The 12,485-nt window shown below is 42.0% G+C and overlaps 1 protein-coding gene across 1 annotated transcript in view; it reads right to left on the bottom strand.

Annotated features, from left to right (window-relative positions):
* ALK (ALK receptor tyrosine kinase) overlaps positions 1-6,739 on the bottom strand; it is a 405,981-nt gene extending 399,242 nt beyond the window's left edge. Inside the window, exon 1 of the mRNA XM_069955319.1 lies at positions 6,710-6,739. The gene's annotated coding sequence lies outside the window, so the exon portion shown is untranslated. The remainder of the gene's footprint in view (positions 1-6,709) is intronic.
* Positions 6,740-12,485: the final 5,746 nt, after the last annotated feature.

The raw sequence follows: 12,485 nt of genomic DNA, 5'->3' as shown, positions 1-12,485 counted from the left end.
CCGCGATTGGCTGAGCACAGTTATGCTCAGCCAATCGCGGCTGAGCAGTTGATGACGCTGCAGAGGGGGGCTGGGGACGGGACGGCTGCAGCGAGTCAGCCGGCCTCCCGAAGATTGCATTGACAGAAGACGGGGGTCGACACGCGTCAGGTATGTATATAGCACCACACTTCCGGGTACACATGCGGGGGTGGGGGGACACGGGAAGGGGGCGATTCACAGACATAACATACATTACAAAGTTGTATAACTTTGTAATGTGTGTTATTCTGTGAATAATTGCCGAGCGCCGCACTACCCGTTTAACGATCCAGCTCATGTGCAGAGTTCAGACAAGTGATGATTAAGAGAAATCCTGCCTGGGGCATTTCTAATAGTGAAGAGGGTGGGGAGGAGGCATGGACAGGTGGTGCAAACCTAGGACACAGACAATCTAGGCCACGCCAATTTGACACAGGGCTGCAAGTTTAAAAGTTGCTTTTTAGATCAATACCTGCATCACCTGCCGAACGGACCGCAAGACAGATCTTGGATTAAAAGCAGATATCTGAAGGTACAAGTGGTTTTAGAGGGGGGGGCATATTGTGGGTACCGAGTCGCTTTAAGAGCTGCTGATTTCTTGGTCTTTGGTTTAAATGAGGCCATCAGTTCTAAGGGAGTTAATATCTAAGGGGCCCGCTCACGACATAATAACAGTGAGGTATTAACCCCTTATCACCGACCGTTCTTGGACGTGTTTCATTCTCACATCTGCTCAGGTCTAGGCATCTCTCCTCTCAGCCCAGTGTGTATTGATGGATAACACACATTATTTTACACCCAGCGATTTTACTAGCGCACGTACTTCAAGGTGTGAGGACAATGTCATGAGAGCTATCTGTCCAGCTGACTTTCCTGTGAAGAGGTTCTCAGGCATCAGATCACTTGTAGAAGTTCTTGAATGCTCTCAGATAGCCGCGATGCCGATCAATAATCCGTACGTGTCGGTTGAGCATCTGCTGGAGTTGGCTCCGGTGCCAGGCTCTGCTCTCTCGGGTGTTAAGTCACAACGCATTAAGGACGGGACTGCAAAGTCAATCAATGGCTTTTAGATTGCCAGCCGCCGCATGTTTATTGCTGAGCCCGGGAGGCATGCTTTACATATCGTAAGCTGCTATGATACTAGATATAGGAAATGCATCTCAATTGTTACATGGTCAAAAATTTTGATAAAATTAATTTGTAACAGGACATGACTGCCGCGGCCACTATCTCTCTTGGCTCCTAAACAAGCTACGCATGCCAAATAACATTTATCCAAGCCAACAGCTATAACTATAAAGACTTTGTTGTCTTTATTCCTTTGCTATAGTTCAATTAAAGGAAAAGTCTGGCCAAAATGAAAAATCCAGTGCAGGCAGGGGGTGAGGGCACATAATAATCTATACTTACCAGTTCATATGCCCCTGCAGCACTGTGTTACCAGCTCCATCATGACCTGACGGGAATAGCCCGCTCAGCCAGTCAGTGACTGCAGCAGTGTCACGCCCCAGTTACTGATTGGCTGAGCGGGCATTCCTGAGCAGGTTGTGATGTGGCAGGAGCGGGATCTGGGCGGTTAAGCTCCACCAGGATATCATGTGACTCATGTGAGTTATATACAGTATCAATTAAGATCTGAGAGCAGAGTGAATACATCCCACTCCCATCATTGCCTTACATAATAGTTTTGCTATACACGTATAGTGGTACAGGCGCCACAGTCAAGTCAATGAGAGATTTGTAATTCTGCCTAGAGGTTTCCTTTAAGTACAGACTATTCTAGCTCATCCTTGAGTTACGTCCATTGTTACTGTGCGACATATACTGTCTGTACGTTAGTAACATGTTTATGAGCTTTTGCGCGGCATGACATAGGTAAATGTGGTGCTCCCCGCACACGCGCTACAATTGTACAGTGATGAATTCTCTAATAAACCTTAGTTGCTGCCACCTGGAAACATGTTATGAGCGATGGCTTCATTACCGCACAATAAATGTCTCCAGAAAACTGGGGACCTGGAAAACAAATAAGAGCAATAAATGATCTCCCATTACGGCGGGTTAACGCCATATTCTCCAGCTTCAATGTCCCCTTAGGAGAGGGATTCATAGTATGACATAGTATACGTTCGGCAGTCATACGGTTACTCAGACCATTACCGCCCCGCGCTCCTACAATTAGACGTCAGTAATGAAACACGTATCCAAAACATCAAGGACAACAAACACAAGGTGCACAAGAATATCCAATGAGTTTACGTTGTAGACTGAAGAGAAAATCTAACACCTGGTGGCTCCAGACTGCGAAGACTAGACTTGCCTGGGCAGATATCTCATTTCCCGTCCTGCTAGATAATTTGCATATAAATGACATCACAGGATTGGCTCATTAAAGAAAACGAGGAAATTTATAAAAGTTTAAAACAAAGATTCAACCGATTTTACTGGTACTGTTCCAATACTATGGTAAATACTAATAGAAAAGTAAAATTCTTGCCAACTAAGGGACATTTAGAGAGTTCTGCTTATTTCTATTGCTCTTTTATTAAAGGGATTGTCTACTATTCCATGTTAAGGTCCATTGCATTCATAGTTGTATATCCAGGGGTGGGATCCAGCCAGGTTTCATTCTCTAAAGTCATAGCTGGTTTTCTGAACAGGGGAATGAAGCAGTGCCCTGATCCTATCCCATTGTCACTGTTGTTAGTGGGCATTGCTCGTTTTTATCTACTGCCCACCTATGTGCCATTTTAGATTTTTCTCCCTCTAAGACAGGGCTTACATTACGATTGTGCCTTCTAAAGCTTGGATACATCAGTAGCCTGTCCAAACTATGTGCTGACATATCTGTGAACTGCCATGGACCCCACTGACATCTATGGGCCAATTGTATTCATGTAATGACTATGTTTGGATCATTTACCACGTGTATACAACTTTTTATCCTTACTCAGAAGCAGAGTTTGAGAACTTGAAAATGTGGTTAATACTTAACTATGATAGGGCCATAGATGTACATGGGATCTGTGTACATCAACACTTGATTTCACAGGGTGCCGCTGTTTCTATGCCTTTGGACAGCACAAATGTGGTGTAAATACATCCAAAGAATATTGTACCCAAGGCAACCGCCCTGTGATCCCCCCTACATTACACCACCGCCCCTTCCACCATGAACCCTAAAAGCAATGACCTGACCAGCCTTGCACTTTAATATCTGTAATAGGGCCTCCACCTGCCATGTACAGAGGGGTCTTGGGGCCACTTAATTTACTTGGGCCCCTTAGTACAACGGTAGCTACACCCCTACTGCACTGATGGTTTGTTTAAGACTGGCTAAAGCCCCAATTACACGGGGTGACTGAGAGGAGCAAACGAGCGCTGTTAGCACTCGCTTGCTCCTCATTCCCCGCTCGCTGTTGCAGCTGTTACACGATCGGCAGTGGGAAGCTGTGCCCGGGGGGAGGGGGGGGGGGGTCCCCCGGTGATCGATAGATTGTTCGGGCAGCCCATAGAAGATAGCAGTGGTCTGTTGCCACTCCTATTCCACAGAGCGACAGCAGCAGACCGCTGCTATATTAGTCATTTGTCTTTCAACATGTTGACAGACAAACGCCTGCAACAATTAGCCGACATTGTTCATGCCTTCTATTACACAAGACGATTATCAGCCATAACGCCCGATATTGGCTGAATACGGCCGATAATCATTTCGTTTAATAGGGCCTTTAGGGTTAAAAAAAACACATTCACCATCCTGGAGAACAATCGCTCTACTCAAGCTGGCCTTACGTTTCAGATAGGTGTCGTCTATCTCTCCCAAACACACGGATGCTGGCTGAGCATACATGCATTCTACGGCTATGTTCACACGTTGTATGAGACCGGACCGGCCGGTCTCTGGCCGGATCATCTCGGCCGGTACTTAAGTACCGGCCGAGTGATCTTTCCGGCCGCGGAGCTCCGATTAGGGCGCATCAGCGTGCGCCCGCATCAGAGCTTCCCATAGCACACAGTGAAGCAAGCGACGGAGCCGCACGCTTCACTGTGTGCACTGACAGGGCTTTCTGCGGCCGGAATTCACTGAATTCCGGCCGCAGAAAACTGACCTGTCAGTTTTGTTTCAGCGCCGCATGGGATCCCGGCCAGAGCGTGTACGATGTGTGTACGCTCTGGCCGGGATCCCATTCAACACAAAGCTGTGTCACACACCGCAAAACTATGGCTGTAGTTCTGCGGCGAGAACTACGGCCATAGTTTTACGTAGTGTGAACATAGCCTAAATGGGGAGAAGGGAGAAATCTGGTAGACTTATCTCCCCAAGAACAAAAGGGTGGGTTAAAAAAGTCAGTAGACCCCCCTAAACTTTTGTCTCTGTTTTGATATGATCTGTTCTCCATTTCTTTCCTTTTTCCGGCCAGGTTCACAGTCTATAAACTAATCAATGTTTTTATTTTCTCTTTTGACCTGTTAACTTTTATTGTAGCCTGAAACTTGCTCATTTGACGTCTTATTTGCACCGGTAATGATCCAGAGACATAAACCCGCAATGTTTACATGTCCTCTTATTACCGCCACTTACGCAATCCCAAGTGGGCTCTGCCGTTCCGATAACGTCACGTCACTGGGGAACTTTACTGCTGTCAAAGCCAATTTGCAGGGGCTCGACTATGTCAAGTGTAATTCACTGCATTAAACAGAAGAAATTCCTGAGAGCCTCTGAAGGAACAGAAATCTTATCAGAACAATTTCTGGAGGCAATTAAGTGTGTACACAGTAAACATTGATGTGCTGAGGCGTCTGATGATCAGAGCTCGATAATAGCCAAGATGTGTACAGATAGTACGAGCCACTGTGCCGCCCTGTCCTCAGGTTATGATGAAGGAACAGATAGGAAGTTGGGCTCACAGAACTGAATAATAACTGTTAATAAGAGTGATAATGGCATCATGAGGATATAGACAACATAGAGGACTACAATATCCTGCGTAATGTATATTCTTTACCTGACCTGAAGGACTTTCTTCTTTAAGGGGAAGTATCACCCCTCAGCAAATTTGTGCCTTTACTGACCTCTAGTTGAGCCAAATTACATTTTTTTTTCTGGTGAAAGCCAACCTCTGGTGGAAGCTGATTGGAACAGTTCTAGATTAGTGCCACCAGTGTTTGGAAGATGTTCAATAAAAGTTATCCATTACTCTGCAAGAACTTTTAATTCCGGGTGTCTTGGTTTACCCTGCTCTCACAACATCAGGGGCTCCACCTACCACCAGCCCGGACACAGTTACTAAGAAGCAGGGTCAAGACTTTATACCTCCCCTGGACCCCCATTGTTGACAAGGAGCTGTGGGTTTATATGGGCCATCAAGTTGGCTACATTACTCTACTACGTGACATACAATGACCCAGCTAGCCAGAAGAAACATCACTGTAGGTTCATTACATCCTCCCCTTAAATATAACATCCGGATTGGAAATTTCCAAACGGTCTTCATTAAAATGAAAAAAAAAAAAAGGGTAAATAAATATCTGGCCTTGCTGCCCTGGATACATTTTGCCAATATAAGGCTGAAAAAGGAACAAATACTTTGTAAGAGTTGAGCTGCACTGTTTCAGGAATTAAGAATCTATGGATTTTAAATGTTGGGAGCGTGTCAAAAACTACAGGTAGAGATCGACCAAGAAAGGGATAGGGAGGACATAGACGGCCCTAAACTTGACCCTGCCCACTGTCGCTGCTTACTTGCCTCAGACAGCTCTAGGTCACTGCGGGCAACTGGACGGCGGTCCCTATCCTGCAGTAACATGGACAAGACAAACTAACATACAAGGGATAAGAAACAGACCTGGGTCAAAACCCAATAGGCAGTAAGGTACAAAATCAGGATCCAAGTGCATAGTCACATAACAGAGCCAGGGTCAGGAAAAACCAAAGTAGCAGACAAAAAGAAATCTGGCACACTTCCAAGGAAGACTAATAGCTGGCAAAGGGTTAACAGACTGAAGACGTATACATAGGTGGTCAGCGGTCCGTTCAGAATGTAATTGGAGCAAAGATCCAGAATCCAAAAAGAGTGAGTGGAGAAACCAGATGCCAATCACCTCAGAAAAACAGAGTATAACTGTGAAGTGGCCAGAAAGAACTCAGAAGAGGAGAGACAGGTGTAGCAAATGAATCAATCAGCTATGCAGAAAGAGTATGACAGTGTTCAGACAGAGCTCAGACAAATAAAAATAATACACAAAATAAGCACAAACTCATGCCCAAAAGCCCAGTCTCTGTCTTACCTTATGAACCTAAGGTCCCAAAAGGTACAGTCGTAAAACACCATTTTATGTCTTACAGAACTGTAAGAGCAAGAACAGGATTCTTTGAAGTCAAAGACCCCTTTTCAACTTCTTTCTTGTACCCCTTATTTGATAGCCTCTATAACAACTCTTGTTTTTAACCTGGCACCAGTAACATCTAAAATTATTTTAGCTCAATATCCAATATACTGATCCAACACATTCTCATTCAGTCAAATTGTCAAGAAAATGTTACATCTCAGATATCCAAAGTCATTGAGAGAAGATGCCTCATGTGAGAGGTGGACAACATGGTGGAACGCTAAAAAACATTTTCAATATTATAAACTAAAGTTTTCCTAAAATATATGAAGTCTGTCAATAAAAAAGTATTTCCTACCCCTTGTTGAGTTCTCAGAATAATCTCCGGGTGGACCAGCCAAGATTTTGTGCCTGGATAACTCCTCCGCATTGGTGACTCTCCACGTGTTGTTATTCTGAGCAGGAGACTGTTCCAGGTCACAGTGGGATTCGAAATTACAGTTGAAATCTAAGACATAAAAATGTAAAAAAAAACTAGTAAATTACACACATCTGCTACCACCTAGGTGTAGAATGAGTGAACGCATGAAGAATATTTTCAGAAACGAGTATTTTATTGATAACCTGGAGCCTCTCGATATAACTAAAAGTTCTTTATAAACACATTATGAAAAGTTTCTACAACTCACCTGTGGATTCCAAGGTTCTTCCTTACTGAACATCATTAACAGGCAGAGAAAGTAAGAGAGAGATGGAGATCTCCTACAATTATACTTATCTGTTCTTCTCTACATGCTACCAATGTCAGCGTTCATGAATTATTGTGATGTTATTGGAAATTTATGGGTGGTTTTCATCTGAACCACTAAAATGAAATCTTTAAAAGGAAATGTAGGCACTTCTTGAAGAAACCAAACATACACTCATTTGTTATCATTTATACTGTTTCCTACATACAAAATTACAGCTAATAAAACACTGCCTCTGTACACAAATAAAAAACTACTATAATACTGCCTCATATGTACGAGAATATAACTACTATAATACTGCTCCTATATACAAGAATATAACTGCTATAATACTGCCCCCTATGTACAAGAATACAACTGCTATAATACTGCCCCTATGTACAAGAATATAACTACTATAATACTGCTCCTATGTACAAGAATATAACTGCTATAATACTGCTCCTATATACAAGAATATAACTACTATAATACTGCCCCTATATACAAGAATATAACTACTATAATACTGCTCCTATATACAGGAATATAACTACTATAATACTGCCCCTATGTACAAGAATATAACTACTATAATACTGCTCCTATGTACAAGAATATAACTGCTATAATACTTCTCCTATATACAAGAATATAACTACTATAATACTGCCTCCTATATACAAGAATATAACTACCATAATATAGTTACATAGTTACATAGTTACATAGTTAATACGGTTGAAAAAAGACACATGTCCATCAAGTTCAACCAAGGAATACTGCTCCTATATACAAGAATATAACTACCATAATACTGCTCCTATATACAAGAATATAACTGCTATGGACAAGAATATCTGTCTGTACAGGTAGGAGATTATTATAACTGAACACGATTGCTCTTTGTCTTTCTTGTCATCTATTATTTCTTTTTGCTATTGTTTTGGGATTTACATTAGGATAAATAGTATGGACAAGGAAATAAAATTCAGTAAAGATCTATATATAATCTATTTTGTGTAATAACATTTAGAATTATGGGTCACTCTGGTCAGGGTCATGGCCCCTCGGTCAGCCGCTCGCAGCGTTAGAGTTGTACATTGTACTGGAATCCATTAGGCTCAGTGTTCTATTCCCAGTGATACTTGGAGGCTTTTAACCCCTGCATCTATGTACGATCACTGGTGCCTGAAATCATGTCCGGTCCTAAATACAGAACACCCGTCTGCTGCGCTGATTAATGATTCATATCTGTCTTGTGTTATTAAGCCTCCAGAGTTTCGGTTTTAATTATACTGATTATATAATGAATTTAGAAATAATTGCAGGGAGTTTGCTAGAAGTTATCCATTACCCGATAATGGCTGTTTGCAAAGGACATCGTATCAGGGAATTGGTTTACAGTTTACTTCAGGAGTTCTAGAAAGTTCTAGGGGAAATTGAAAAGCTAATTGAATTTCTTGTCAACTACTGCTATATCCCCCAGTCCTCTAGATGGCGCACAAGGAAATGGTTCCATGGGTAAGGAGAGCCTGAAATCTGTACATTCAATGGCTCAGGCCTTGCTGCTGAATTCTGATTTAAAGGGGATCTGTCAGCAATTTCGACATGCCTGTTTTAATAACTATAGGCCTTCCCCCTAAATTTTGAAGAATTTTTGCAGTCTGTTTGTGCTGCCCCTCTTAATCCTCTTCGAAACTTATTAAAAAAAAAATGAACACCTGTTACAATAAGAGTAAGCTCCATTCCTAGTTCTTCCCTTAAAAGGGTTATCAAGCGAAAATCTTTTTCTTTCAAATCAAATGATATCAGAAAGTTATATAGATTTGTAATTTACTTGTATTAAAAAATCTCAAGTCTTCCCATACTTATTAGCTGATATATGTCCAGCAGGAAGTGGTGTTTTATATTAAGTCTGACACAGTCCTCTCTGCTGACATCTCTGGCCGAGACAGGAACTCTGTCTTGGTTTTTTATGCATCCCCATAGAAAACCTCTCCTGCTCTGGAAAGTTCCGTTCTCGGCCAGAGATGTCAGCAGAGAGCACTGTGTCAGACTGAAAATAAAACACCACTTCCTGCAGGACATATAGCAGCTAATAAGTATGGGAAGGCTTGAGATTTTTTATTAGAAGTAAATTACAAATCTATATAACTTTCTGATATCAGTTGACTTGAAAGAAAAAGATTTTTGCTGGACAACCCCTTTAATCTATTCCTTTCCTGGTTCTATTGTAGCTTATAGTACAATTAAAACTGTGAATAATGTATAAATAAATTTGTGTGTATATTAAAAACTCTCCTTTTCCCCCCTCCCCCTTTAGCTGTCACTATCTGTAAGGCAGGACGGAAAAAGAAAGAGAGAGGGACAAAGAGGGGCGCTTATGGTGCAGTAATCAAAGGCTCTGGGAAATAAAATTCATATAGAAGGGCAACTAACCTTTAGGTGTTGTGCGAGCGATAGGCACAACACTTGTTCTTTTTACAAAGTTATCCTTTCCACAACTTTATTCTGCAGGTCAGTATAATTACATTGATATTAAAGTGATTGTTTTAACTATGCTCTACAAAAGTAATAAACTTTTTATCCATTTTACAGGTACAAGGATAGGGTTACGGCAGGGTGTAGTGGGTACTTTTAGATTGCTGGTCTATGGGTCTTCACCATCTTGGTGGGGCTGACAAGGTTTTACAGGGAGTGTACCCCTCTCTGTTTGACCACCTCTAATAGGTGGTCAGCTAGGATCTAAAGTGATTTATTCTTTCCAGTCTGACACAGTGCTCTCTGCTGCCACCTCTGTCCATGTCAGGAACTGTCTAGAGCAGGAGAAATTTTCTATGGGGATTTGCTTCTTTGCAGTGCCACCAAAGGAGAAATGAAATATTGCACAGTACTCATAGAAATCAATGTGCTGTCCATGGAATGTAGAGACATTGTTGGGTCCTCCAGATCCAGAGAGCCTCTTTCTAGCATACACAGATGAGTACAGTATATGTGATAACATCTATAACTGCCCTTTAAACATCAGTAATTGAAAATACACCAGTAATTATAGTGAGGACAATATGAGGGATTGATCGGTATTATTGTGGTGCATGATTTTGTGACATGTAGTGTAGATCATTACCAAACTTAGTATATTTTACCACTCCTCTTAGCCTTGCCTATTTTTCTAGATATTTTTCTTGCTGACTCTTTCCTATTGGTTGTAACTTTCGGATAATAAGAATTCAATGTCATTGAATGTTCAGAGCATTATTTTTAGGGCAACCTGACAAATACAACCATCCCCATCACCCAGAGGAAGACGACATATCCGCGGCCATAATGTGGGAGATTATGTTTAGTCGTATTTCTCAGCACTTGTCGGAACTTCTCCTCCTCTCCGGAGCCCCCCGGAGGACATTAAGCCGTCATCCTTCATGGACCCGCCGTAGATTTTGGATTTCATCTTTTACCATTTTAATTCATTATTTTTAATACTGTACATTTCTTTCTTTAGAAATCCAATCTGAAGGAATGAGCTTGTAAAATCGTCCCCGCTAACCGGTCGACATTCTGTGCAAATCACTAATGCTCCGATCAGGACATTATACCTCATTACCGGTGCCGGAGTTATATGGCACATACGTTCCCAGAACGCAGATAGGAGCCCCATAAACTTATTATATGAGCAGTAGAACTGGTTAGGAGGAATTCCCAGCAAAATTTTTTTTAAAGATTGGTAGTGGCATACATAGGAGAGAGAGTAGGAGAAAACAAAGATAAAAACGGAGGCCACCATGCAATGCTATTTCTATGGTTTGACCCAGTTAAGTTACTCTAAGGGAAGAATTGCCTCCCTCCCCTTAAAGGGGTTATTCGGTGTAGGCACATTTTTTACATCTTGCTGCTATATAATAAAACAGGACAAACATTATATGTTCGATGTTGCAGGTGTCCCCCACTGTCTGTAGCCGCCGTTACTTCCAAAAGGAGTTATTCTTGGGGGTGACAGCCAGCTCAGCCAATCACTAACTGATACGGGACAGCGCCACAGCCAGTGATTGGCCAAGCAGGCTGTCACTCCGCAGCAGGGGTCACCAGTGACATCATACAGGACACCAGGGGAGCGCGGAGAGGTAAGCATATAATGTTTGTTATGTTTTCTTATATGGCAGCAAGATATAAATAATGTGGGAACTTCCGATAACCCGTTTGAAGTAGATTAGACCACAAAACCATTCTAACGCTCTTGACCTGGAAACTGGCTGTCGCAGCCAAGTGGTATAGGTGGTCCATTTTATGTCAATTTAGCCTGTCTCCAAGGACTTTCTAAAATTGCACCTCCCCTGCATCTGGCTGGTTCAACTAGGACTCCGCAAAGAGGATTTTTTGAAAGTCCTTGTGGAGACTTTAGGAAATAGAAGAGTTGTCTGTCAAAAAAAAGTCAAACAGGGCAGAGTCACTGGTTTAGGTAACATGAAAGAGAGTCGATAATTGTGCAGCAAGAGCTATATATATATTTTTATACATATATGAGGTTAGCAATGAAGAACCTGGCATGTTCATAAATTACATGGAAGAAAATAGATTTTAATAGAATTGTGTAATGCCTGGTCTCTCCTGTGGAGGCGCTTGCTTACAGAGCCTATTAGACGACTTAATAATTGTGCAGCAAGGGCTGTATACATATGGTTAGCGATGTCTGTGAAGCCGTTGCCTTTAGTGTAAAATAATAACTTATATACATACTTATTAGAGATGAGCGAGTAGTGAAATATTCAACTTTCGAGAATTTGAATCGAATAGGCACCGATATTCGACTATTCGAACGAGTATTCGATCCCATTATAGTCTATGGGAAAAAAAATTTGCGGCAATTTATGGCAATGTTCACACATTTCGTTCGTATTTCTTGCGCAGTGTTACATACATGATTCCAATCTGCGTCGGCAGAGCGTCATGTTATTTACGTGTATCACGCGTAATGCTGTACGAACGTTACTGGAACAGTGTGTATGACGTGCCTTTTTCTGGGCTACTGGGACAATATGTATCACGTGCCTGTTACTGGGCTACTGAAACAGTATATATCAAGTGCCCTTAGTGGCCTACTGGAACAATATGTATAACGTGCCCTTAGTGGTGTTACACAGGGACACTATAAGTCACTTGTACACACAGGGTACTGGAATGAATACACCTGCTGATGCTGCGGTTATATCATCTATTTCTTAGAGAAGTGCTTTTGATTCAGAGATTACTTTTTCGCTTGATCTTAGCCCTGAAAAAGGTTGAAAGCTCATCTGCAGTCGAGAGGCGGGAGCCAAGTATTTAAGATTCGAGGTCATGTGGTTCAGCTATCCAATGAGGGTCCCTCACGGCCTCCCAGCATGGACATTGGATTAAAAAAAAAGC

The sequence above is a fragment of the Dendropsophus ebraccatus genome, chromosome 15, assembly GCF_027789765.1.
Source record: "Dendropsophus ebraccatus isolate aDenEbr1 chromosome 15, aDenEbr1.pat, whole genome shotgun sequence".
NCBI classification, from domain to species: Eukaryota; Metazoa; Chordata; class Amphibia; order Anura; family Hylidae; genus Dendropsophus; species Dendropsophus ebraccatus.
This window is presented reverse-complemented; position numbering and strand designations above follow the sequence as displayed.